This window comes from Lagenorhynchus albirostris, chromosome 9 (assembly GCF_949774975.1).
Source record: "Lagenorhynchus albirostris chromosome 9, mLagAlb1.1, whole genome shotgun sequence".
Taxonomy (NCBI): Eukaryota; Metazoa; Chordata; class Mammalia; order Artiodactyla; family Delphinidae; genus Lagenorhynchus; species Lagenorhynchus albirostris.
The window spans coordinates 54,705,769-54,732,875 of NC_083103.1; the positions used below are offsets into that span (position 1 = coordinate 54,705,769).

A 27,107-nucleotide genomic window follows, 5' to 3' on the forward strand; every position below is an offset into this window, starting at 1 on the left:
GATCAGTGCTCTTCAGGAATCAGGAAAATCTCAGACTCCTTAGGACAGTAAGGGTAGAAAGAACTCAGAGGGCACCCAGCCAACTTCCTCATTTTACAGAGAGGGAAACTGAGGTCCAAAAAGGGGAAAGGATTTGGTCAAGGTCCCATAATCTGCTACAAGCAAACTCATGTTTTGATTCCCAGTTCAGTGCAACTTCTGATATATCTTTTCTCTTTTTAAAAAAATTTTCAATCTCAAAAATGAGTCACAGGAAGGTAACTTGTCCAAGGCCATATACCTAGTAGATCATGAAGGCAAGATTTGAACCCAGGACATCTCCTGGTAAGATCTATTCTCTCATTTACTCTCATGGTGAAGTTTTTGCAACTCCATATATAAATGCAACTTTACGTTCTGTTCCTTTAACTTCCTTCGAAGTTTGCTTCTAGTTAAATTTGGCAAATTAAAAACATATTTACCTATGTTCTCCCCAAAAATCACACTAAAATGATACTAAAGATATATATATATTTTAAAAGGTATAAACCTAAACAAGGAAGAGAATGGGTGAGGGGACATCAGAAGACAAGACATTTCAACAAAATTTTAGACTATCCATAATGAATGGGGTATTTGTAACAAAAAAAGAATGGCAAAAAAAAAGCTTTAACCCAGAGCCTTGCATGGTCCCTAGGCAGCAGAGATGTGTGGTACCTGGACAGCAGGATCACATCCCCCGGAAAGAATCACTGGATTAGAACATATAAAGGAACAGGCCTAGGAAGTATAAATCACTTGCTCAAACTCACATAGGGCTAACAAGAGCTTGAACCTTGGTCTTCATATTTTTGTTACCCTTCTGTAACTCATGTGCTGTTAGTCAGACTTCAGAGAATAAAAGGATGACTCAATAGCCCATGTCACAAAACAAGGAGACAGAGGTGTTTCCCAAGGTCTACCTTTTGTCCTCCTTTACCAACTCCAAAAAGTACTTTGTGTTTAGGCTCTCCCTGATGAGAGCTTAGGCTGTTCAAACAGTTGGGGTAAGAACCCCATATTCCAATTCATGTTCCAACTGTCTGATTCTACAGCTCTGAAGATGTAGGTTACCAGCACCTAACAAAAATATGACAAAGTTTGGAAACGAAAGATTTCAAAAGCACTAACAATGTTTCAGGTCAAATCTGAGCTCATCCCCCTTGCCTATGATAGTGTGAAAGAGGCAGCTTTTCATCCCTTTTTAGAACAGAACATGCCCAAAGGTAGGTGTTGTTATATCTGTCAACCAGCTAAAACAGTTTAATTTTAAATGCCAAATTACAGGATTGCCTACAGAACCAATTAAGGCATTAATGACTCTACGGCCATTTCTTAATACAGCAATAATGTGAGTGCCACAGCTATTTGAACCCTACTCCCATTTGAACTCATGTCCATCACTGCATTAAACACATCTACATACTCAATTTGTGTTTTCTGATGTGCACAGAAAGAATACTGAATTAGGAGTCAGAAGAATAGCTCTAAACACAGCTCAAGCTTTGGAGTCAGCAAACAAGTTTGAATCCCAGTCCTCTGAGTCCTAATCTCTCTGGGCCTCAGTTACTTCATATGTAATACCTACATGAGAGAACTAGTGTAAGGATTGAGAGTATCTATACCAGGCAACGTGCACAGCAATAAGGCACTCAGTAAATGTTAGTTTCTTCTGTTATTGATCAACTGGTAAATACCAGGTACTTCCAACCTTCGAAGGGCTGATTGTTTTGAGTAAATGTTTAGGGTGAGACAGGATAGATGAACAAATAATTCCAATATAATATAGTACAAATAAGTATAATACAACAAAATAAATGCTGTTATAGCCATTGGAACAAAGTATCACATTAACACTGGGAAAAAAAAAGGATACTAATTCTGTCCGAAACAGGAGGAGAGTATCAGGTAAGGTATGAGAGACAGAGACATCTGAACTGGGCCTTGAAGGTTGTTGAGGAGAAGCACAGCAAGCAAAGGAAAACATCTTAAACAAAAGAAACCATGATGGGCTTCCCTGGTGGCGCAGTGGTTGAGAGTCCGCCTGCCGATGCAGGACAGCGGGTTCATGCCCCGGTCCCACATGCCGCGGAGCGGCTGGCCCCGTGAGCCATGGCCACTGAGCCTGCGCGTCCGGAGCCTGTGCTCTGCAACGGGAGAGGCCACAACAGTGAGAGGCCCGTGTACCACAAAAAAAAAAAAAAGAAACCATGAAAAACAAGTTAGGGAGATATGAAAGAGAACATATGGCTTATTTAAGCAACAGTGACAAAACTTAGGAGAGTAGAAGTGGATGGGTTACACAGGAGCAGAAGATTAGCATAAGGAAGGGCCTACCCACAGGAGTATTTTACTGAGAGAAAAGTGGTATGAGGGGCAAGGAGAGGTAGTCATCTGAGAAGCACTTGAAGAAAATATTTACCAGAGAAGAACAGAAATAAAATCACCATTATGATTATAAAGGATTGTAATATGGAGGAAGCTTGAATTTACTTTGTATGACCCAAAGGTCAGACCTAGGAAGGTGGATGAAAATTAAAGAGTGACACAAAATTGGCCTAGGAATATTAATCACGTACAAAGTGAGCCATTTGGAAGTGAAAAGGAAATGTCCATTCTTTAAGTGGTGAAATTAGCTCAGGGAGCTCAAGGAAGAAACTCTTATCTACTGGCTAAGGAACCCAGGCTTTCTCTTCCTCTTTGGGGACACGACTAGACTTGATGGGCATTCGGTGCAACCAGGTTTGAGGAAGGTGCTTCTGCCACTTCCTGAAGCCTTATACAATTCAGTTCAACCTCAAAAGGGAATGTTAGCCCTCACAGAAACAGCCTAAAAAGAAAACTAAAGCAGACAATAGACTTTAAGGGAAACTAGCTTAAAGAAAGAGGGGCAATGAGAATGCAGAACATCAGAGGCATCAATTCTCTGTTACCATGTTAATGGAGGAAGTAAGCAATGCAACAGCTGCAGACCATTATTTACATGTCTGAGTTGTGGGAGCCATAGAGGTCATCCAGTCCAACACCTCATTGTACAGAGTTAACTGAAGCCCAGAAAAGGGCAGGGAGAGCTACGCCTAAAAACAATTTAACATACACTTTACACTTCACACAGGCTCTTTGACTTGTATTATCTCAATTTTCCTCAAGGCAAAACAGTGAAGGAGGTGTTATTTTCCCAATGAGACACTAAGCTCTTCAGAGCATTATGGATTTCTGCAGTATATAATGCTTTCCTTTTTCATCCTATGGGTTATAAAAAAAATTCACCTTGAGGACTGGGGTTCTCCCCAGGCAAATAATGCAGACTAGGAAACAGTTTCTTAATACCTCATCCCTATTGCCCTACTCTCTGAGTCTACAACTTTCCAGTGTATAAACTGTTCAATAAAAATTATTCTTTTTCAGTTCCTGTACTGAGAATAGGAAACAGATTTGAATCAGATAACACCCCTGCCTTCAAGAAGCTCCCATTTGGTAAGGAAGAAAGACACGGCAATCAGTGATTATCTTTGAGTCATAAAGACATGGGTTCACCCAAACTTAGCAGAAGGAAAGAAATCATAAAAATCAGATCAGAAATAAATGAAAAAGAAAAGAAGGAGGGGCTTCCCTGGTGGCGCAGTGGTTGAGAGTCCGCCTGCCGATGCAGGGGATACGGGTTCGTGCCCCGGTCCGGGAAGATCCCACATGCCGCGGAGCAGCTGGGCCCGTGAGCCATGGCCGCTGAGCCTGTGCTCCGCAGCGGGACAGGCCACAACAGTGAGAGGCCCGCGTACTGAAAAAAAAAAGAAAAAAAAGAAAAGAAATGAAGGAAACAATAGCAAAGATCAATAAAACTAAAAGCTGGTTCTTTGAGAAGATAAACAAAATTGATAAACCATTAGCCAGACTCATCAAGAAAAAAAGGGAGAAGACTCAAATCAATAGAATTAGAAATGAAAAAGGAGAAGTAACAACTGACACTGCAGAAATACAAAAGATCATGAGAGATTACTACAAGTAACTCTATGCCAATAAATTGGACAACCTGGAAGAAATGGACAAATTCTTAGAAATGCACAACCTGCCAAGACTGAATCAGGAAGAAATAGAAAATATGAACAGACCAATCACAAGCACTGAAATTGAAACTGTGATTAAAAATCTTCCAACAAGCAAAAGGCCAGGACCAGATGGCTTCACAGGCGAATTCTATCAAACATTTAGAGAAGACCTAACGCCTATCCTTCTCAAACTCTTCCAAAATATAGCAGAGGGAGGAACACTCCCAAATTCCTTCTACGAGGCCACCATCACCTTGATACCAAAACCAGACAAGGATGTCACAAAGAAAGAAAACTACAGGTCAATATCACTGATGAACATAGATGCAAAAATCCTCAACAAAATACTAGCAAACAGAATCCAACATCACATTAAAAGGATCATACACCATGATCAAGTGGGGTTTATTCCAGGAATGCAAGGATTCTTCAATATACGCAAATCAATCAATGTGAAAAACCATATTAATAAATTGAAGGATTAAAACCATATGATCATCTCAACAGATACAGAGAATGCGTTCGACAAAATTCAACACCTATTTATGATAAAAACCCTGCAGAAAGTAGGCATAGAGGGAACTTTCCTCAACATGATAAAGGCCATATATGACAAACCCAAAGCCAATATCGTCCTCAATGGTGAAAAACTGAAAGCATTTCCACTAAGATCAGGAACAAGACAAGGTTGCCAACTCTCACCACTCTTATTCAACATAGTTTTGGAAGTTTTAGCCACAGCAATCAGAGAACAAAAGGAAATAAAAGGAATCCAAATCGGAAAAGAAGAAGTAAAGCTGTCACTCTTTGCAGATGACATGATACTATACATAAAGAATCCTAAAGACGCTACCAGAAAACTACTACAGCTAATCAATGAATTTAGTAAAGTTGTAGGATACAAAATTAATGCACAGAAATCTCTGGCATTCCTATACACTAATGATGAAGAATCTGAAAGAGAAATTAAGGAAACACTCCCATTTACCACTGCAACAAAAAGAATAAAATACCTAGGAATAAACCTACCTAAGGAGACAAACGACCTGTATGCAGAAAACTATAAGACACTGATGAAAGAAATTAAAGATGATACAAACAGATGGAGAGATATACCATGTTCTTGGATTGGAAGAATCAACATTGTGAAAATGACTATACTATCGAAAGCAATCTACAGATTCAATGCAATCCCTATCAAACTACCACTGGCATTTTTCACAGAACTAGCACAAAAAATTTCACAATTTGTATGGAAACACAAAAGACCCCGAAGAGCCAAAGCAATCTTGGGAACAAAAAACGGAGCTGGAGGAATCAGGCTTCCGGACTTCAGACTATACTATGAAGCTATAGTAGTCAAGACAGTATGGTACTGGCACAAAAACAGAAATATAGATCAATGGAACAGGATAGAAAGCCCAGAGATAAACCCATGCACATATGGTCACCTTATTTTTGATAAAGGAGGCAGGAATGTACAGTGGAGAAAGGACAGCCTCTTCAATAAGTGGTGCTGGGAAAACTGGGCAGGTACATGTGAAAGTATGAGATTAGATCACTCCCTAACACTATACACAAAAATAAGCTCAAAATAGATTAAAGACCTAAATGTAAGGCCAGAAACTATCAAACTCTTAGAGGAAAACATAGGCAGAACACTCTATGACATAAATCACAGCAAGATCCTTTTTGACCCACCTCCTTGAGAAAGGGAAATAAAAACAAAAATAAACAAAGGGGACCTAATGAAACTTCAAAGCTTTTGCACAGCAAAGGAACCATAAACAAGACCAAAACACAACCCTTAGAATGGGAGAAAATATTTGCAAATGAAGCAACTGACAAAGGATTAATCTCCAAAATTTATAAGCAGCTCAGGCAGCTCAATAACAAATAAACAAACAACCCAATCCAAAAATGGGCAGAAGACCTAAACAGACATTTCTCCAAAGAAGATATACAGACTGCCAACAAACACATGAAAGAATGCTCAACATCATTAATCATTAGAGAAATGCAAATCAAAACTACAATGAGATATCATCTCACACCAGTCAGAATGGCCATCATCAAAAAATCTAGAAACAATAAATGCAGGAGAGGGTGTGGAGAAAAGGGAACCCTCTTGCACTGCTGGTGGGAATGTGAATTGGTACAGCCACTATGGAGAACAGTATGGAGGTTCCTAAAAAACTACAAATAGAACTACCATATGACCCAGCAATCCCACTACTGGGCATATACCCTGAGGAAACCATAATTCAAAAGGAGTCATGTACCAAAATGTTCATTGCAGCTCTATTTACAATAGCCTGGAGATGCAAACAACCTAAGTGTCCATCATTGGATGAATGGATAAAAAAGACGTGGCACATATATACAATGGAATATTAGCCATAAAAAGAAATGAAATTGAGCTATTTTTAATGAGGTGGATAAACCTAGAGTCTGTCATACAGAGTCATACAGAGTGAAGTAAGTCAGAAGGAGAAAGACAAATACTGTATGCTAACACATATGGAATTTAAGAAAAAAAAATGTCTGAAGAACCTAGGGGTAAGACAGGAATAAAGACATAGACCTACTAGAGAATGGACTTGAGGATATGGGGAGGGGGAAGGGTAAGCTGTGACAAAGGGAGAGAGAGGCATGGACATATATACACTACCAAACATAAGATAGATAGCTAGTGGAAGCAGCCACATAGCACAGGGAGATCAGCTCGGTGCTTTGTGACCACCTGGAGGGGTGGGATAGGGAGGGTGGGAGGGAGGGAGACGCAAGAGGGAAGAGATATGGAAACATATGTATATGTATAACTGATTCAGTTTGTTATAACGCAGAAACTAACACACCATTGTAAAGCAATTATACCCCAATAAAGATGTAAAAAAAAAAAAAAGACATGGGTTCAAATTCTGGATCTACCCTTTGCTAGCTAAGGCAAGTCATTTCCTTTATCTAAACTCCATATTCTGTATCTGTGTAACTGAGGGCAATATCATCAGCTTAATTCAAAAAGCTACTTGTTAGCATTTGGTAAGATAATGTATTTAAAGCACACAGAAGAATGTCTGATGGTGGAGCTGGTAAGAGATTAGGGGCCACCAAGGGTTTATGGACCCCTATGGGTCACAGCAGTTCTCCACTTCAGATATTCATTCTTTCAATAAAAAATACATTGTATATCTACTGTAAGTCGGGTGTTCGGAGCAACAGAGGACTTAGAGATAGTCCCATGACTTTGGGGCACTATAGTGTCAGAGACTGAGATCATAATGAAAAAAGTTTTCACCGTTAAGGTCCTGACATACTGATATTCTGTGGGCTGCAGGCAGTGGTGACCAAAAATAGTACCACTTATCCCATTTCCATTTTTCCTCCCAAGTTTCGCAGCCACCAAGTTTCCTCCACCTCACCTCTTCTTCAATCAATTCACCATATGCAATGCCTGCCATCTCCAGAGGCCCTTCCCTGGATTGAAGAGCCTGAGCATAGGCCACTACAGTTCAGAATAGAAACCTGACTAACAGCACACCCCACACCCTACCCCACCTACAGCCTCTGAATCAGACTCCACAAAATAGTTTTAAAGCCCCAGAATAAGTGCTGCTATATCTATGTTAAGCCTTTAGAGGAACAGTTCTGAGAAGACAGAACTAAGTCATCTGAGAATATCTCAAACACTCTCTGAACACCTCTTATGTGCCAGGCACCATTTTGAATGCTTTACATACATTAATGCCCTCAAAACAACTCTGCAAGGGAGCTATTATTGTCCCAATTTTACAAAGGAAAAACTGTGTTCACAGAAATTAAATGACTTGCCCTAAAATCACAGCTTATAGGTGATGGAGCCGAAATCCATAAGGAAATTTGCCTTCCTTTTATCCACTGCATCTCACATGGTATTCTAATAATAACCCTGTGAGGCAGGTAAGAAAGTATCAGCATTATCCTATTTTACAAAGGAAGAAACTGCTGCTTAAGGAAGTGATATTACTTTCTCAGGCACAAGTCAGTAAGTGGCAGAGCCATGGCTTTTACTCAGATCTTTTGCCCCCAAACCTGTGCTCTTCTCACTACCCCACATTTCCTCTTTCACTGCCTTGCAGAACGGTATAGTAGAAATATACTTAACAGAGTCAGAAGGGCTGAGATATGGTCCTGACTCTGGAACTAACTTATTGTATATATTTTTTAATTGTATAATATTAAGTGAGTAATTTTTTCTTCTCTTGGCCTCAGTTTTCTCATTCATAAAATAAGGGTATTAGATTGGATAACCCTTAGGTTCCCCTTCATCTGGAAATCTAGGTTTTAATTAGTACCAACAAGACTAGAAGCAGTTTCTCTGGTTTCCTTGCCACCCAACAGTAACTTTCTAAAAGAAAAAAAAAAATTAACTGTTATTTGTAGTGATAAGGTAAGAAGTGCTCAGCACCACAGAGTAGAAATTACCCATTCAATTTCATTCCTTCCTTCTTCGAACACCCTACATGTAAACATAGAAAAGGCCACAAGCTACCTAATAACACAACACTGGCACCTCCTCTAAGTGGCACATTTAATAACATGCCAAGTATGTCTAGGAGTGAAGAGTGTGTTCATGGCAGGGCCCTTCTTCCCACTGTTGGAGTCACAACACTTCTATTCACTAGGTAATCTTCCTAGGTTGGGACATCAGCTCTGCTTCACTTACAGCAGACCAGGCTTATGACTTTAAATCCCATCAGATATAAACAATTTACAAGTGACTCTTGACTATTTAATATTATAGAACAAAATATGAAATTTAACCCCAGATGTAATTCTTCCATGCCAAGAAAACAGAAGAGGGCAAGAAGCAGGACCCAAGACTGGATAAATTACTTCCCTGCCTTAGTTTCTTTATATATAAAGTAAGGGAGAGAGTCCAAACCAATCCTAAACACCTTTCCCACTGTAACCTAATATGAATTTATAAATATTCTATATTTAGAAAATGTGAAATGTGTAAAAAACAAAAAGTAGGAGGAAGAGGGCATAGTGTTACACATTAAAATGACCTCAGATAAGAAAATTCTAAAAAATGCCAAGGCAGAACATAAAATACGTATGGTCACATCACCCCCCAATACATATTAGTTATAAAAGCAAAAATAAAAATCTATAGCCCTGTGACAGGTGAAGTAAATAATTCACATAATTCCCTCAGGAAAAGACTGCTGAGGCAGAAAACCATTGCTCACGCAGTTAAACCAGAGCTGATCTGAATATGAATACGATCTGAATATGATCAGATCTGAAACAACTGGAAATTGTTTCCTGAAACCAGGAAATTGTCTTAAGAGGAAACACAAGCCTAAGGGAGCAAGCCTCCCCTTGACCTCAGAATAAAGTTCATACTGCTTTAGCCAAGCATCATAATTTTCAGTAAATATTTACTTATTAATACGCTAAACAATGAACTAAGTGCTTCCACATACTTCTGTTCATTTAATTCTCCCAACATTCCAGTAGTTATAGTCCCTATTTTATAGAAGAGGAGTGTGAAGCTCAAAGAGGTAAAAAGACCAGGATGAGAACCCAATCTCTAACTCCAAGTTCAATGTACTTTCTACTTCATCCCTATTATAGTCTATCTCCTTCACTGTACAGGTCCCTCACACATCCCTTGTCTAGTCTGAAATCTCACAACAAGCTTGTGAGGCAGACATTCAAGATTCTCATGAACTGATCCCTACTCACCTTTATAGTTCTGAAATGGATGCTACTGGCTAGCCAGCATCCATTCCCCTCTTCCTCCCTCCCAATAGAGCCCTGATTTTTATCCAGTATTCATTCCTCAGTAGCCAATGTAACTAAGGCAGTTCTCAAATTTTAGCATATTATCAGAGTCAAAAATCACCTGAAGAGCTTGTTAAAACACAGGTTCCTGGGCCCCACACCCAGAGTTTTCGATTCAGTAGGTCTGATACCTGGCCCAAGAATTTGCATTTTTAACAAGTTCCCAAGTGACCACTTTTTGAAAACCACTGTCCTAAGGGAAAGCTGACCCCAAACCTAGCTCCAAGGGTAGGTCTTCATTCTACACCCAAACCAAATATAGTAATCCCATTCTCCTTGCAGTGATTAGTCCAAGAACTCAGGCTTAACCAATTGGCATCAGGCACATCCCTTGAAACTCTTGTAGTTCAGGGATGGGTAAGTGGCCTAAGGTGGTCCAATTGCACTAAAGGGGAAATTTTGTCCATTTTGGGAGATGAAGTCAGTGTCTGCCTCTGTCTCTCTCTCTGCCTCTTTCTGCCTCTCTCCCTGTCTCCCTCCCTTTCCCCCTACCCCTCTGTCTATGTATCTATATCTCTCTCATCCACTGGTTAACAAAGAAACTTAGCCCCTCCAACGGTTACTATCAATTTACCACCATGATGGAAGGCAGCTTGGGGATATAAGTAACACAATCTTTTACTTTTGTGTTGTTATAATTTTCAATTTATATAAATTTCAATATGATATAAACCAAATTTGAGTCAGAATTGCTGCTTAAAGAATTCCAAATGACATAGAATTCAGTAATAGAAGATGGTACAAGCCACCTGAATACTCTCTACAGTGGAATCTGTAAATTGCTTTGCTCAACACCTATTCTAACCCCTTTCTAGCTTTGAGTACTTCAGAGATTGGAAAGCAAAAAAAAACCTGTATTTCCCAGACTCCCTCCTAAAAGTCATTTAGGTTCTGCTAATCAGATGCTCTCACACTAGATACTGATTTGTAACTATGTATTAGATGAGTGGAGAGACTGGGCACAGGACACCCCTTTTGCTGGAACAAACTGCAACAGAGGCAGCACAGTTCTAGATCTAGCAGTTGTAGCAACAGCTGCCTGATTCTGCAGCTTCTAGATTATGGCAAAGACAGCAGCATCCTTGAGAGCTTTATTCTTTGGTGCAGTTTGGAAAGTTTATTGCTGGAAGCTCAGCCTGGGTCCATTTCTTCTATTCTCCCAAAGACTCTTTCATCTCTCTGGTATCCTTTAATAAATCAATTTTCCTTGAACTTGCTAGAGTGGATTCTGTTACTTGCCCCACTAATAAGAACCCTGACCAGTAAACTACCCTACACTAAAGATAACATGTAATATTTGCCATCATGTTCGCATAACAACTGACCCTTTCCTTCCTTGTCTTTGCATCAACTCTTCCCTCAGTGTGGAATGTCCTCCTTCACAATCATCCCATTTGCAAAAGTTGCCCACTTCCTCCATGAAGAGATTTACATAATGAGGAATTAATCACAGAAGAAAGGAAGAAAACCAACTTGACAGAGGAAGACTGAGCCCTGAAGAATGAGCAGTTGACATCTGGCAGAGAAGGGGCAAGGAGGATGGAGGGAGCGTTTCAAGTATAAAGAATAACATTCACAAAGGCAATAAAGTACCTCTTGCCACCAAGGACTGACCCTACAAATTCACAACTTCTTAGAGCTGGGAATGATGCTATAGCATATACTGAGTTTTGCTAAAAAATAATGTTGAATACAAGTGATTTTTATAGTCAGTTGTCAGTAATTAATAAGCACTAATAACTGTGTACAAAAAAACTACTACATTAGGAGTTATAGGGAAATTCCCAAAGCAGAGATCACAGTCTTCCACTCTTAAAGATTTACAGTATAGAGAGAAACAAAGACATCTGAAAAGATCAAGGATACAACACAAATACTACAAAGACAAGTGCAAATTCATATAAACAACTGTAAAGAAAAAAGTTTCAAGTCACTAGAGTATCTAATAATAGGTGTTATTCAGAGAAAATTTTTTCTAAAAGAATTCATTAATACACCAAATACTTACTAAACATCTACTGTATGCTAAAAATTATTTTAGTTGCTGAGGAAACAGAGAAGCAAGCACAAGGTCCTTGCTTTTACAAGGCTTAAACTCTAACTGAAGGAGAATTAGGAACAAAGGTTTCAAGGACAGGGCTGTAAATTAAAGCACTGGTCATTAGGCTCATTTTCACTTCCCTATCCTGTAATATGGATAATTATGAGAGCCAACATTTATTGAGCACTTGTTTTGTGCCAGAATCTGCTAAGTGCTTTACAATTATTACCTCATGTAATCCTGGTAACAAACCTATGAAGTAGGTGCTACTGTTAATACCACTTTAAGGATAAGGAATCTAAAACTACAGAGGTTAAGTAACTGCCCCCAGATCAGAGAGTCAGGAATTGGCAGAGCCATAGGATTCCAAGTTAGGTCAGTAGCAGAGGTTTTTAACTACTACACAATATAGAGGACAAAATTATATTTATATGAGATAGAGCTTTGTTAAAATAGGAGGCATGGAACTGTTAATGTGGCATGAGGTTGACCATCTCTGAGGGTTTTTGTTTCCTTATGCCATAAAATGAGGGGTTAGATTCCCTAAGCAATGGTCACTTTCAGCTTCTGTTTCTACGGTTTCAAAAACAATCTCAAAAATTTTTCAGGTGCCTAGTCCAGTTGTTGTTAGTGAAAAGGTACTTTGAAAGCTGACACTATACTGTTCTTATCCACCGGCTGAGACCCTGTGTTTCCATGCTTTCATTAAAGGCCATATTAGCATTATATTAATTGGCATAAACAGCTGTAGCATAAACCTCCTGCAGAATAGAAGGCTGGCAGCACAGAGAACAAAGGGAGAGGCAAGAAAGCAATGATTGGCTGACCTGGATTCATCTAGGTCAGGCATGGCATTTGGTCCCTCTGCATTTCTAAGTTCTCGTGAATGTGGATGCCCAGGCAGCAGCCCAAAGCCTTCCTCATGTCCATCTCAATCTCTAGGAAGAATTACAATGAGAACAAGAGCTATTGCGGCAGAGACCAGACTCTGAATATTAAAGTACACACTAGGCAGGAGCTAGCAAAAGGAAGAATAAGAGATGTTCTCTATTTGGACATAACAAAGTATAACAGTCAAACCCTACTCACTCACCTGCCACGCAAACTGTACCAAATGGTACCTTTTTTTTTTAGCCACGCAGCGCAGTTTGTGGGATCTTAGCTCCCCTCCCCAAACAGTACCTTTTCAAGACACTTTTCCAAATCTCTTCAATTACTGTTCACTTCTTCCTAACCCTTTGCTTTAGTAGGTATCTCCTATGTGCCAGACTCTGAGCTAGGCCCCACAGGAATATAATGAATAATGCAAAATCCCCAACGTCAGGGAAATAAATCTAATGGGGGGCAAGTGCATACAAAGGGATTCTTATTATCTGGGTATAACTAATACCCAAAAATGCCACTTAAGTTAACTGATGAAGGACAAAACTACAATAAAATAAAATAAATAAAAAGTAGATGGGGCCTTTAATTTTTCAAAATAAGTATAAAACAAAATTTTGTAATTTAGCAAAATTTAAGCTATAATTGCCACTAAGGTAATTCTTAAACCAAAGAACATCAGTCATTTCACATTTGGCTTTCAGAACACGTTGATGAAGAGGATCAGTTTTGTAAAAATATTCAGGAGCTTCATCAGTTTTTGCCAAGGGCCTCTCTTAATCCTTTGTTACTCAAATCATTGTCGTCTGAATCTCCTATTATGACATTACTCACGTTAATTTTTCCTTCAATTTTAAACTGGTCTAATTTTGCCTAATCCTCATTTGTCAATGACTTTTGTGTGTGTGGTTCAAGCCATTCTCCAATATCATTTTATTTCAAATTCATAAAATTCTTTATGTTTTGCAGAAATTTCAGTTTTCCTTTTAGAATCTACTTGCATCATATTGTTAGATGTTAATTATCCTACCATTTGAAATGCCCTTACTGACAAGGAGAGTGAGGAGGACAGAGCCCAGTGGTGAGCAGAGAGGGATGTCTGAGTGGGGAGTAATTTTATAAGTGATCAGTTCCTATGGATAACAAATGAACATCTATATATCTAATTATAGTGCACAGGACCAAAAGAGTGCTATGGAAATTCAAAAAAGCTTAATAAATACTTGTTGAATGAGTGGATAAATTATTTTATTCAATAATTCAACAAGCATTTATTGAGAACCTAGTACATGCCAGACACTGTTCAAGATACTGAGTATACAGCAAGGAACAAAACAAAGTACTACCTGTCTTAGTCCATTTGGGCTGCTATAACAGAATACCATAGACTAGGTGGCTTACAAACAAAAGAAATTTACTTCTCACAGTTCTGGAGGCTAAGAAGTTCAAAATCAAAGCACCAGAAGATTCAGTGTCTGGTGAAAACCCTTTTCCTGGTTCATAGATAGCCATTTTCTCTCTCACATAGCAGAAGGGGAGAGGGAGCTCTACTTTATAAGGACACTAATCCTATTCATGAGGGCTCCACCCTCATGACCTAATCACCTCTCAAAGGCCCCACCACCGAATATTACCACTTTGGGCATTTGGATTTAACATATGAATTTGGGGGAGGGCTTCCCTGGTGGCGCAGTGGTTGACAGTCCGCCTACCAATGCAGGGGACACGGGTTTGTGCCCCGGTCCAGGGAGATCCCACATGTCGCGGAGCAGCTAGGCCCATGAGCCATGGCTGCTGAGCCTGAACGTCCGGAGCCTGTGCTCCGCAACGGGAGAGGCCACAACAGTGAGAGGGCCACGTACCGCAAAAAGAAAAAAAAAAAAAGAATTTGGGGGAGACATAAACATTTAGTCTATAGCATACCATCAAGGAATTTATAGTCATGAATGGGTGGATGAGGGCTGCAAGCCTACATGGAAGAAATGGCAGCCCAGTTGGATCTTGAAGAATGAAGAGCTTTAATAGCATAGAGGAAAAAGGAATTCCAGGCTGAGGGAACAAAGTGATATAACATATGAAAGTGTAGTAAACTCAGTCTTTTTAGGGATGGATTAGGGTCAAGAGAGATGAGGCTGAAGAAGTAGGTGGGGTCAAAGTGTAATGTTCCCTGAATAACAAACCAATTTACATGTTATCCTACCAGCAATGGGGATACACTGATGGCTTTTGAGAAAAACAGTAACAGGATCAGAAAAATTACTCCAGGCAGAATAATGGATGAATAAGAGGGCAGAAAGACTGGTGGCCAGCACTATGGAGAACAGTATGGAGGTTCCTCAAAAAACTAAAAATAGGGCTTTCCTGGTGGCACAGTGGTTGGGAGTCCGCCTGCCGATGCAGGGGACGCCGGTTTGTGGCCCAGTCCGGGAGGATCCCACATGCTGTGGAGCGGCTGGGCCCGTGGGCCATGGCCGCCGGGCCTGCGCGTCCGGAGCCTGTGCTCCGCGGCGGGGGAGGCCACAGCAATGAGAGGCCCGCGTACCACAAAAAAAAAAAAAACTAACTAAAAATAGAGTTGCCATATGATCCAGCAATCCCACACCTGGGCATATATCCAGACAAAACTATAATCGAAAAGATACATGTACCCGTATGTTCACAGCAGCACTATTTCCAAGAGCCAAGACATGGAAACAACCTAAATGTCCATCGACAGATGAATGGATAAAGAAGATGTGGAATATATATACACAATGAAATATTACTCAGCCGTAAAAAGAATGAAATAATGCCAGTTGCAGCAACATGGATGGACCCAGAGATTATCATACTAAGTGAAGTAAGTCAGAAAGAGAAAGACACATACCATATGGTATCACTTTATGTGGAATCTAAAATATAACACAAATGAACTTATCTATGAAACAGAAACAGACTCATAGATATAGAGAACAGACTTGTGGTTGCCAAGGGAGAGAAGGGGTTGGGGGACGGATGGATTGGGAGTTTGGGATTAGCAGATGCAAACTGTGATATACAGGATGGATAAACAACAATGTCCTACTATATAGCACAGGGAACTATATTCAGTATCCTGTGATAAACCATAATGGAAAAGAATGTGAAAATGATTATGTATATATATGTGTATAACTGAGTCACTTTGCTGTACAGCAGAAATTAATACCACATTGTAAATCAACTATAAAATTTTTAAAAATGAAAAAACAAAACAAAACAAAAAGACTGGTGGCCAGGACACTAGTTAAGAGGTAATTTAAAAACCTAGAGACAAGATAATTATGGTCTAAACCAGAGCACAGAGGATAGAAAGATAAAAACAAACTTGGAAATAACTTCAGAGATAAAACTAACAAGGCTTGATAATTCTTGATAATGTGAGCTCGTTCATTCAGCAAATATTTACAACACTCACTGTGGTCCTGGCACTGTACTAGGTGATGGCGTACAAAGGTGAACAAAAGAGATGATCTTTGACTCCATGGAGCTGAAAGGCTAGACATATAACAGACAGGTACAGAATTACAGGTCATTATAAAAGCCATTACAGAAAATAACAAATACTGTAAGATGAAAATAGAGGGGATCTTCTTTAGATCAGATGGGTCCTGGCTTCCAGTAGATACCCAATATTTAGAAAGAAGAATATACTCAATTTTCTTAAAGAAGAAAAAGAGGGAGGCAGAGAAAAGCTAGACTTGTGAAGAAGCCAGAAATGGAGAAAAGCATACCAGGGGAGAAGAACAGGTGTGAAGGCCCTGAGGCAAGAAAGACTTTCTCAAACTTTGTGGGGGCGGGGAGAGGAAAAACAGTGCCAATCACTCTGAAACACAGCCACTGAGGTGGAGAGTGGCACAAGATGAAGTTAGAGAAACAAAAAACAAGGTCAGGTCACTCAAAAACTTAAAATCACGTTTAAGATTTTATATTTGGGAATTCCCTGGCAGTCCAGTGGTTAAGACTCATCGCTTTCACTGCCATGGGTCCGGGTTCGATCTCTGGTTGTGGAACTGAGATGATACAAGCCATGTGGCACAGTAAAAAAAAAAAAAAAAGATTTTATATTTTCTCCTAAATAAAACAAAAAACTTTTACAGGTTTCAAGCAAAGAACTCAGTTAAAAGATAGCCCAAGGTAGGGACTTCCCTGTTCCCTGGTGGTACAGTGGTTAAGAATCCACCTGTCGGGCTTCCCTGGTGGCGCAGTGGTTGAGAGTCCGCCTGCCGATGCTGGGGACATGGGCTCGTGCCCCGATCCGGGAAGATCCCACATGCCGCGGAGCGGCTGGGCCCGTGAACCATGGCCGCTGAGCCTGCGCGTCCAGAGCCTGTGCTCCGCAACGGGAGAGGCCACAACAGTGAGAGGCCCGCGTACCAGGGGGAAAAAAAAAAAAAAAAAAAAGAATCCACCTGTCGATGCAGGGGACACAGGTTCAATCCCTGGTCCAGGAAGATACCACATGCCTCAGAGCAACTAAGCCCGTGCGCCACAGCTACTGAGCCTGTGCTCTAGAGCCCTTGAGCCACAACTACTGAGCCCGCCTGCTGCAACTACTGAGGCCCACGGGCCTAGAGCCTGTGCTCCTCAACAAGAGAAGCCACCACAATGAGAAGTCCATGCACCGCAACCAAGAGCGGCCCCGGCTCGCCGCAACTAGAGAAAGCCCGCACGCAGCAACAAAGACCCAGGGCAGCCCAAAATAAGTTAATTAATTAATAATATTTTTAAAAAAGATAGTCCAAGGTAGAGATGATGGTAGTTTGGATTAGAGAAGTCACAACAGAAATGGAGAGAGGTAGATAGATTCAAGCAATACAAAGGAAGTAAAATTAACAAGATAGGGAGTGGAGTTATCCATATGAAGGACAGGAGAGAAGGGTGTCAGGAGAGAAGGAGGTGTCAGGGATGAACCTTAAATTTCTGGTCTGAGCAACTAGAGAAACAAAGATGCCACTTACTAAGACAGTGATAACTGGGAGAGAACCAGGTTTGTGGAAAAAGACCAAGAACGCAGTTTAGAGTATATAAAGAAGGAGATGTTGTAAGACCTCAGAGTGGAAATATCAAGTGGGCAATTGAATATATGAGTCTAGAGTTAAGGAGAGAGGTTTAGACTAGAGATATCTGGGGAAATACAAAAGTTGAGAGCATATATATAGTATTCAAAGGTAGGACAATGAATGAAATCAAGTAGAAAGAGAGTACAGTGTAAGAGAAGAGGATCTCTCCCTTGAGGAATTCCAACATTTAAAATCAACATTGTAGAAAAGGCAACAAATTAAACTGAGGAATGGTCAGAGGTAGGAGGCAAACAAGGAAAGTGATATCACAGAAGGCAAAGCATATTTTAAAGAGGGAGTAATCAATAAAGGCAAATATACTGAGAGGTCCAGAAAGATAAGAATGAAATGGAAATTCTGTGGCTGCTAACAACACAAAAAGAGAGCCATCCAAGCACTGTGAGCCTCTCAATGAAAGAACACACCAACACCTATAAAGTGGCCATGCAAAAAAGAAAACCTGGATTTGATCAAGCCTCTAGATACTAACTTACAAATAATGTATAACCAAGGAACTTGTTAAATTATAACAGGGAGATGCAAAATCCAGACAGTGAGAAACTTTATAGGACAACTGGTTTCTTCAACAAATAATCTGAAAGGGAGAAAAAAGAGACTGAGAGGAAATTTAGAGATTAAAGGAAACATAAAAGACATGTCAACCAATCTCTCTTTGTAGCCCTTATCTGTTTCAAACTGTTAAAGAAAAAAAAAAAAAAACAAAGAAAGAAAGAAAAGTATGACATTTGCACCACAACTGAACATTTTGATGATATTAAGGGCTTATGGGAAGGGGAGTGGTGTATGTGTGGCTGCGGTTTTGGGGTTGTTTGCTTTTTTTCTTTTTCTTTTTTTTAAGTGGATTTGGCACCATAGGGGTCATTATGGGCCTTAGCACAAGCAGTTATGATAAGGTGGGGGGATGGGGGTAGAAGCAGAGTGGAGTAGGCTGCCAAGTAAATGGGAGGTAAGGAATTAGAAGCAGAAGTTGTAAACAGCTATTTAAGGAAGACTAGTTTTGAAGGAGAGCAAAAATAGCGCTTAGCTGAAGTCTGACATGGGATCTCAGGAGCGCTTTTGTTTGGTGGAGAAGGTGAAAACTGTTTTCCTTTAAATAAAACATTTCAATGCTGCTTATGATAACCCAGTAGAAAGCAAAATGTCATGACGTAGTGAAGTGAGGTTTCTAAGACAGGACCACAGGAAAGAATCTAAAAGTATATGAAGGATCAGGCCTTTCCTTGAAAGAGAATCATTTCCTTCATTGTAAAAAAAGGAGCGAAGGCAAAAATGGGTACAATCCAAGTAGATTCTCAGATTCAGAAGTAGGAATATAAAGCTTCTGTTTTATTTGTGATAAATGAGACAAAGTGAGGGGTAGTAGAGAAGTGAAAGCACAAAAGAGAAAGTGGGGCTTCCCTGGTGGCACAGTGGTTGAGAGTCCGCCTGCCGATACAGGGGACATAGGTTCGTGCCCCGGTCCGGGAAGATCCCACATGCCGCGGAGCGGCTGGGCCCGTGAGCCATGGCCGCTGAGCCTGCGCGTCCGGAGCCTTTGCTCCGCAACGGGAGAGGCCACAACAGTGAGAGGCCCACGTACCGCAAAAAAAAAAAAAAAAGAGAGAAAGTGACAGGTGGAGACTGAGGGGAGAATTGAAGATAACCCTGAAGGAAAGCAGCTATTTCCAGAGCTAGAAAATACAGGGGGGAAAAAATAGGCTTTTGGAAATGGGAAATAAGTCAGTTGAACAGACCAACTCCTGAAGAAATCATTAAAAGAAAGGCTGTGGTGGTATTCTCAGTTTGCAAATATTAAATCCTGTCAAGAGCCTATTAGGTCTTCATATCACTTGATCCAGTAATTCCACCTATGGGAATTTATTCTAAAGAAATAAACTCTGAAAGTAAAAAGCTATACGTATTGTTACAGATAAAATTACAGTATAATTTATTACAGGGAAAAAAACCTAAATGATTGTGATGGTTAGTTTTATGTCAACTTGGCTAGGCTATAGTACCCAGTAGTTCAATTAAACACTAAACTAGGTGCTGCTGTGAAGGTATTTTATAGATACAGTAAACATCTACATTCAGTTGACTTTAAACAAGGGAGATTATCCTTCATAATCTGCATAGGCTTCACCCAATCAGTTGAAAGACCTCAAGAGCAAAACTGAGGTTTCCCTGCTAAAGAATTCTACTGTTCTGTTTCTCTGGTAGAACACTGACTGATACAATGGTATTAGGCAAATTATGGAATAACATCTTAAATTTTATAATGAACACTACACAGTAACATGAGGGAAATGTTTATAAGTCAAGAAAAAAAAGGCAAACAAATGTAGGTCTACATTGTGATTATAATTATGTAAATAGGTATGTTTACATACAAGAAAAAAGGAACCGAGTTTATTCATTTGACTGATGGAATTGTGCCTGAATTTTAAATTTATTAACAGTATTACAAAATAGTTTGTTAAATAGAGCTCTGTTATTTTTAATGGAATAAAGTTAGTAACACTGTACGTGTTAAGCCTTATTAGAATTGTGGCCCTATAAAAAAATTGGTACTAACCTAAAAGAACTCTGCCAATTTTGAAATGTTGCCTGGGAGAGTACTAAAAAAAAAATTTTTAAGGAAACTTCTGGAAAGCAAATATGCCTAAAAGGGCTTTAATCCAATGCCATTTTTCAGTAACATTTAATTCTTCAACTCAAATAAAATGAAGAAAGACCCAGAATGGCAAAGTAGCTGGCGATCAGCTTAAGAATTTTCCACATCCTTAGCTAGCACCAGGGCATGCATTCAACTTTGACTCAGGTCAGAGATATTTGTACTGGGCACCTAAATGTTTAATACAGTGAGGTTTCTTCTCTCCTGGCCTCTCCCAACACCAGACAATGGAAAGGATTCTTGTATGTTTGCTAAACTTGAGTGAAGAAGTCATATGGACCTCAGTTTAAATGCTGGCTCCACTTTCAAATTCATTCAATCAAAAAACATTTATGGCGCTTCCCTGGTGGTGCAGTGGTTGAGAATCCACCTGCCAATGCAGGGGACACAGGTTCAAGCCCTGGCCCGGGAGGATCCCACATGCCGTGGAGTGGCTGGCCTGTGCGCCACAACTACTGAGCCCGCGCGCCTAGAGCCCGTGCTTCTCAACGAGAAGCCACCGCAATGAGAAGCCCACGCACCACCACGAGAGTGGCCCCCACCCACTGCAGCTAGAGAAAGCCCACACGCAGCAACGAAGACCCAACACAGCCAAAAATAAAAATAAATAAAATAAATAAATTTATTTTTAAAAATGTAAAAAAGGTCTTCCCTGGTGGCGCAGTGGTTGAGAGTCCGCCGGCCGACGCAGGGGACGCGGGTTCGTGCCCTGGTCCGGGAAGATCCCACATGCCGCAGAGCGGCTGGGCCCGTGAGCCATGGCCGCTGAGCCTGCGCGTCCGGAGCCTGTGCTCCGCAACGGGAGAGGCCACAACAGTGAGAGGCCTGCGTATCACAAAAAAAAAAAAAAAAAAAAAACATTTATGGAGTAGCTACAATATGCTAGGAACTGTAACTACAACAGGGAGCAAAAAAAAAAAAGATACTTTTTATTTTAAGGAAAGGGGTACTATGTTAAAATTCTTTCTCTTTAAGGTGTCATGCCTTAAAGAAAAATGATTCTCCGGAGCATAGGGTCTAGTAGGGCAGACAGACATTAATCAAATAATGCCATAGAGTAGTGGGTAAGAGTATGAATGCTAAAGTGCTTAAGGGTGAAGTGTACTGATGTCTGCAACTTTTTTTGAAATGCTTCAAAATAAGATGGATTGATGAATAGATTAAGGGATGGATATTCAATAAAGCAAATATAGTAAAATATTATAGAACCTAAATGAGTATATGAGTGCTCACTAAACATACTCCCATCGTAATATTGTATTATAAAGAATTTTTAAACATACAAAATAGTTGAAAGAAGTGTATTGCTTCAAGAGGAGTCAGCCTAAAGAAGGGATTTTTCTTTTTTAATAAAAAATTCAGACTTCCCTGGTGGTCCAGTGGTTAAGACTCTGCATTTCCAATGCAGGGGGTGTGGGTTTGATCCCTGGTTGGGGAACTAAGATCCCACGTGCCAAAAAAATTTAAAAAAAAGAAAAAAGTTGAATAAAAAATTCAATCTTTGACGAAGAGTTCTACTTAGATACTATGGATATCCAGAGGCAATCTCAAAACCACTTAAAAACTTTGATTAGTCAATTTAATCAATTTACTCCTCAATATTTATTTGTTTGTTTGTTTTAGCTGACAATGATAGAGAACATTCTACACTCAAGACACTATGCTAAAAGTGCTGGTTCATCTCCTCATTCTAGCAGCAAGGGGTGGGGGGTGGTTTGGGCAGTCACTATTTGTCTCTGTCTGTAAAATCTGATTTATTCATCCCTTCTCAGTCTCTCAGGATTAACTAGGATACTGCACAGGGTAGCATCTCGAAAGGTCTCTTCCTACCACACCAGCTTCATCTCATACCATTCACTCTTGCTCCCTACGGCACATCAACCATAATGTCCTGTGTTTAGTTCCTCCATGTTGAGCTAAACCAGTGTTATTCAATAGAAATATAATGCAAGCCACTAACACAAGCTACACAGGTAATCTTAAATTTTCTGGTAGCTATATTTTAAAAGTTAAAAAAGAAAAGCAAGTTAAATTAATTTGAAAAAATATTTAACCCAATTTATCCAAATATTAACATTTCAACATATAATCAATATAAAAAGTTAATTACTTTAAATTCTTTTTTTCAGTACTAAGCCTGAAATCTGGTATGTATTTTACACTTACAGCACATCTGTATATGAACCAGCAACATTTCAAATGCTCAGTAACCCCACTGGCTAGTAGCTACCACACTGAACATCATAGTTCTAAACTTTTACCTACTTTCAGGGCCTTTGTGCACTTAAAATGTTCCCTCTGCCTGCAATGCTCTACACTCCATTCTCTGCATGACTAGTATCTACTTATCTTGCATATCTTATTTTAAAAGTATCATTTCCTCAATGAGGCCTTCCTCTTAGCACTCCAAAATTCTCTACCCTACTCCTTTATCTTCTGTAGGATTTATCAAAACCTGCAACTACTTATTTGCACATTTAATGCTTTTCTCTTTATTCCCCTCTGGAGTATAAGCTTTATAAGAGCAAGGACAAGGACCATATTTCTGTATTGCTTATGACTGTACTCCTAGTACTAAGCACATGCCTGGCACATAGGAAGCAATCAACAAATATCCGTAGACTAATTAAGGGATAGATAAATAGAAGCACTGTAGAGATGCATTTGGTTTGTATGCATGTGGAGGTGTATATGTTTTGTCCCTACTCTACCAACCCACAAATAAGGATATTCCCAGCAGCCATTCCCAAGTGGCCTGGGGCCTTAACAAAGTAGTCAGCTTCAGACAACTCTCTGGCAACTGGCAATGGAGAGAAACAACATGATTTTTGGAAAAAGAATGAACTGCAAATAGCTTTTAACATTCTCCAAGGAACCAGGATTTTTTTTTTTTAAGTCAAGGGAAAATGAAGGAAGTGCCACTGGTCAAGGCAGCACCCAAATGTTCAGGAGCCAACACCAGATTTGGAGACAGATGATATAGATTAAAGATTCCAATTTGCAAACTCCCAGCTCTGTTATCATGGACAAGCCACTTAACTTCTTTCCATCTGTAAAAATATGATGCATTAAGGACAGAATTAAATGAGATTGTATACGAAAGTGTTTCGAAAACAGTAAAGTCTAAATATATATTGTCTCTAGGCTGCTTAGGAAACGTGGACTTACAAAAGTGTATCATAATGAATTTTTCCCCTTTGCTCATCTAGTTTCTTGTTTTAAGTTACTTTGCAGATTACATATAAATAACTTCTTGAACTGACCAAGCAAAATGTACCCGGACACCAAACAAAAATATCAGACTCTGGACCGGCCAGGTAATTCCAGATGGGAAAATAATCTTAGAAGAAAATGTTATAAAATAGTAATTCTTCAACAGGTGATTGGGGAACTAAGAGTCCTTCCAACTATACCAAGTCCCTCTCTACCCATGCCCCAACCTGGAAATTTAAATTTTACTCCTCTAGCCCACTGAGAATTGTTTCCATAGTGAAATACTGTTACTGATAGACTATGGGGATCATGGACTATTTTACTATGGAGTAAGGGTGAGGGCAGGGGAGAGAAGAAGATAAAAATATTTTTTAAATAAATAAAAAAATTTAAAAAGACTGTCATAAAATATCTGAACTAAGAAGCTGGCATCAAATTTAATACATCTAACAGGAGAAGCCACCGCAATGAGAGGCCCGCGCACCACAATGAAGAATGGCCCCCCCGCTCGCCACAACTAGAGAAAGCCCACGCACAGCAACAAAGACCCAACACAGCCAAAAATAAATAAATAAGTAAATAAATTTATTTTTTAAAATAAATTTAAAACATCTATGTGACAGCTAAGGAAAACGGAGGCTCAGGGTGGTTAAGTGACTTGCTGTAGTTACACAGTAATAATCATAAAAATGTCTTCAAATCCCAACTTGATCTCTCTGCTTCTAAATTTTCTAATCTGTAAAATGAGTATAAAACAGTATCTCTCTTATAGGATTATTCTGAGGAATAAATTAAAAACCAAGTGTAAAGTACTTGGCACTGTGAAAGTCCCCAGTAAAAGGTCAGTTGTAATGAGGCTGAGGATGCTGATTTGTTCCTGATGTCATTTATCTCCAACATACAATGAGGCTGGGGGGAGAAGGTGGCTGGGAAACAGGGACATCACTATCCCAAACTCATTTTTTAAGAAGATTAAAAGGGTATAGATGAAATGCTATAATACTTACTGTTGGTTATCTTTCTACAATAAAACTCTGATAGATTTGTTGTTGTCCTTGTCTTACCTTTCTGTATTCTCCATATTTTCTACAAGAATCACATATTACTTTCATAATAAAAGAAACATAAATGTATTTTAAAAACAAACAAGGGGGGCTTCCCTGGTGGCGCAGTGGTTGAGAGTCTGCCTGCTGATGCAGGGGACACGGGTTCGTGCCCCGGTCCGGGAAGATCCCACATGCCGCAGAGCGGCTGAGCCCATGAACCATGGCTGCTGAGCCTGCGCGTCCGGAGCCTGTGCTCCGCAACAGGAGAGGACACAACAGTGAGAGGACCGCGTACCGCAAAAACAAACAAGCGGGTTTGAGTAAAGACATTCAAATTGGAAGAGTAACTATCTGATGCTATTTTAGCTTGCTGGACCCTGGTTACCAACTCCTGGGGAAAAAAATCTATTTAAATGATTAAGGAAAATCCAAGAAAATGCCCACAGAATCTTAGAGCTAAAAGCACTTTTATAGATCACTTAGTCCAAACTCCCAACTAATAGCCAACATGAGTCAAGCACTTTACAGCTTATGAATTGCTATGCATTTATCTATGGAGCTCACCTGATCCTCACAACACCAGAAAAGCATAAGAGAGCTACAGTGTATTGGAAGAAGCACAAGCTCAAGAGTCAGAAGGACTGGTCCTCAAACCATGGCTGTGCTGTACAGCCTCAGGCAATTCAGTTAACCTCTGTTTCACTTCTATAAAATGGACATAAAATAATTCCTGTCTTAGCTAACCCAGGGAGTTGCTGAAAGAATAAAGTGAGATGACATTAGTGGAAGTACTTTGTACACTATCCAAAAGGCCATTCATCGTCTGAGCCTTGCTTTCCTGTCTGCTCTTACCACTCCCCACCTTGCACCCCATCCTCTAAGTGTACTAAACTACTCAGAGTTCCCCAAACATGCTCTCAAGCCTTCTAGCCCTTGTATCTCTCTTTCAGAAAGGTCCTCCTTCTCCCTTCTCTTTCTACCTCTCCCCCACTGTCTTGGTTAACCCCTGCTTATCTCTCAAAATCCAACTTAGGTGTCACTTCCATTGAGAAGGCTTGCCAGACCACCCCTATTTCAGGTGAAGTAGATGCCTTTCCTCTGTCTTCACATAGCACCAGTATATATATCCATGTGTCATTTTTTTTCTCAATATAGTACAGTTGTCTACAGACATGTTTGTTTCTCAAATATAAACTTAAAGGTAGAGACAAGGTATCATCTATCTGTTTCTTCACAGCCCATGACAATGCCTGAGGCTTAATATGTGTTTAGCAAATTAAGGGACTTTAGATGACAATTAGAACAGTTTTCATATAATAAGTACCAAAGACATTTATGCAAAATATTATAAGGCAGTACTTTTCAAACTTGGCTGCATAACAGAATCATCTATAACTTTTCAAGAATAGAGATTCCAAGAGATTTTGATTAAGTAGACCTGAGATAGAGCCCAGGCAACTGTATTTTTTTTCACATCTTCACAAGTAGTTCAAACCCATAGCCAAAATTAAAAACCACTGCTATACAGAATTGCAGTCATAAAATTACAACAATTGTACCTAACATCTATATAACTTAACATCTTACAATTCATTTTCACATGTTATTCATTTAATCTTCACAACAACCCTGTGAGTTAGGTATTATTTTTATTTTCCAAATGAAGAAACAGAGATTTAAATAAGTTAAGTGTCCAAGTAGGTCTTTGCCTAACTTCAAATTTACTGCTCTTCCTTCTACATCTCTCTCCTTCCCAAGAAAAATGATAAATAATATTGCCATAATATACAAAGTACTATGAGGCAAGGATTCAAATGAGAAAGCCATCAATCCCTTTGTGCAAATCAGGGAAAGAGAGAATAAGGAAAGCTAGGCCTTCAAGATATAGGCAGGCAGATGAGGGTGGAGGCCATACATATACTGTCACTGTCATTTATCACCCCAAAAGATTCAAAAGGCAGATTCTATAAAGGAGAAAAATGTCCTTGCAGCCTCAGTTAGTACTTACACAGTCTGAAAGGGAAAGGGACATTGGAGAGAACTGGAAGTAGAAAAGTGGAAGAAGAAAGCCCTATAAACAAGAATGAATTTCCCAACGCTGCATGCAAATTACCACACCCTGACTCCATGAATAAGAGCCAAAACATAATGGACTTTTTATAATTAAGACTTAGATAAATTTTAGAGAATTAATCAATACCAAACAAAATCATATTTATGAGGGATCAATGAACCTCTGGTTCTTCCTTGACTTGTTACTACACTATTCCTAAA

At 39.6% G+C, this 27,107-nt stretch overlaps 1 protein-coding gene across 4 annotated transcripts in view; it reads right to left on the bottom strand.

Annotated features, from left to right (window-relative positions):
- PAK1 (p21 (RAC1) activated kinase 1) overlaps positions 1 to 27,107 on the bottom strand; it is a 164,425-nt gene that overhangs the window by 131,320 nt on the left and 5,998 nt on the right. The window contains exon 2 of one of the 4 annotated variants that reach the window (XM_060160106.1): positions 12,765 to 12,875. The exons of 2 other annotated variants lie outside the window; for them this stretch is intronic. The gene's annotated coding sequence lies outside the window, so the exon portion shown is untranslated. Of the gene's footprint in view, positions 1 to 12,764; positions 12,876 to 24,794; positions 24,870 to 27,107 lie in introns of those variants that run through there. One more of the 4 variants, XM_060160107.1, reaches the window with a different exon arrangement.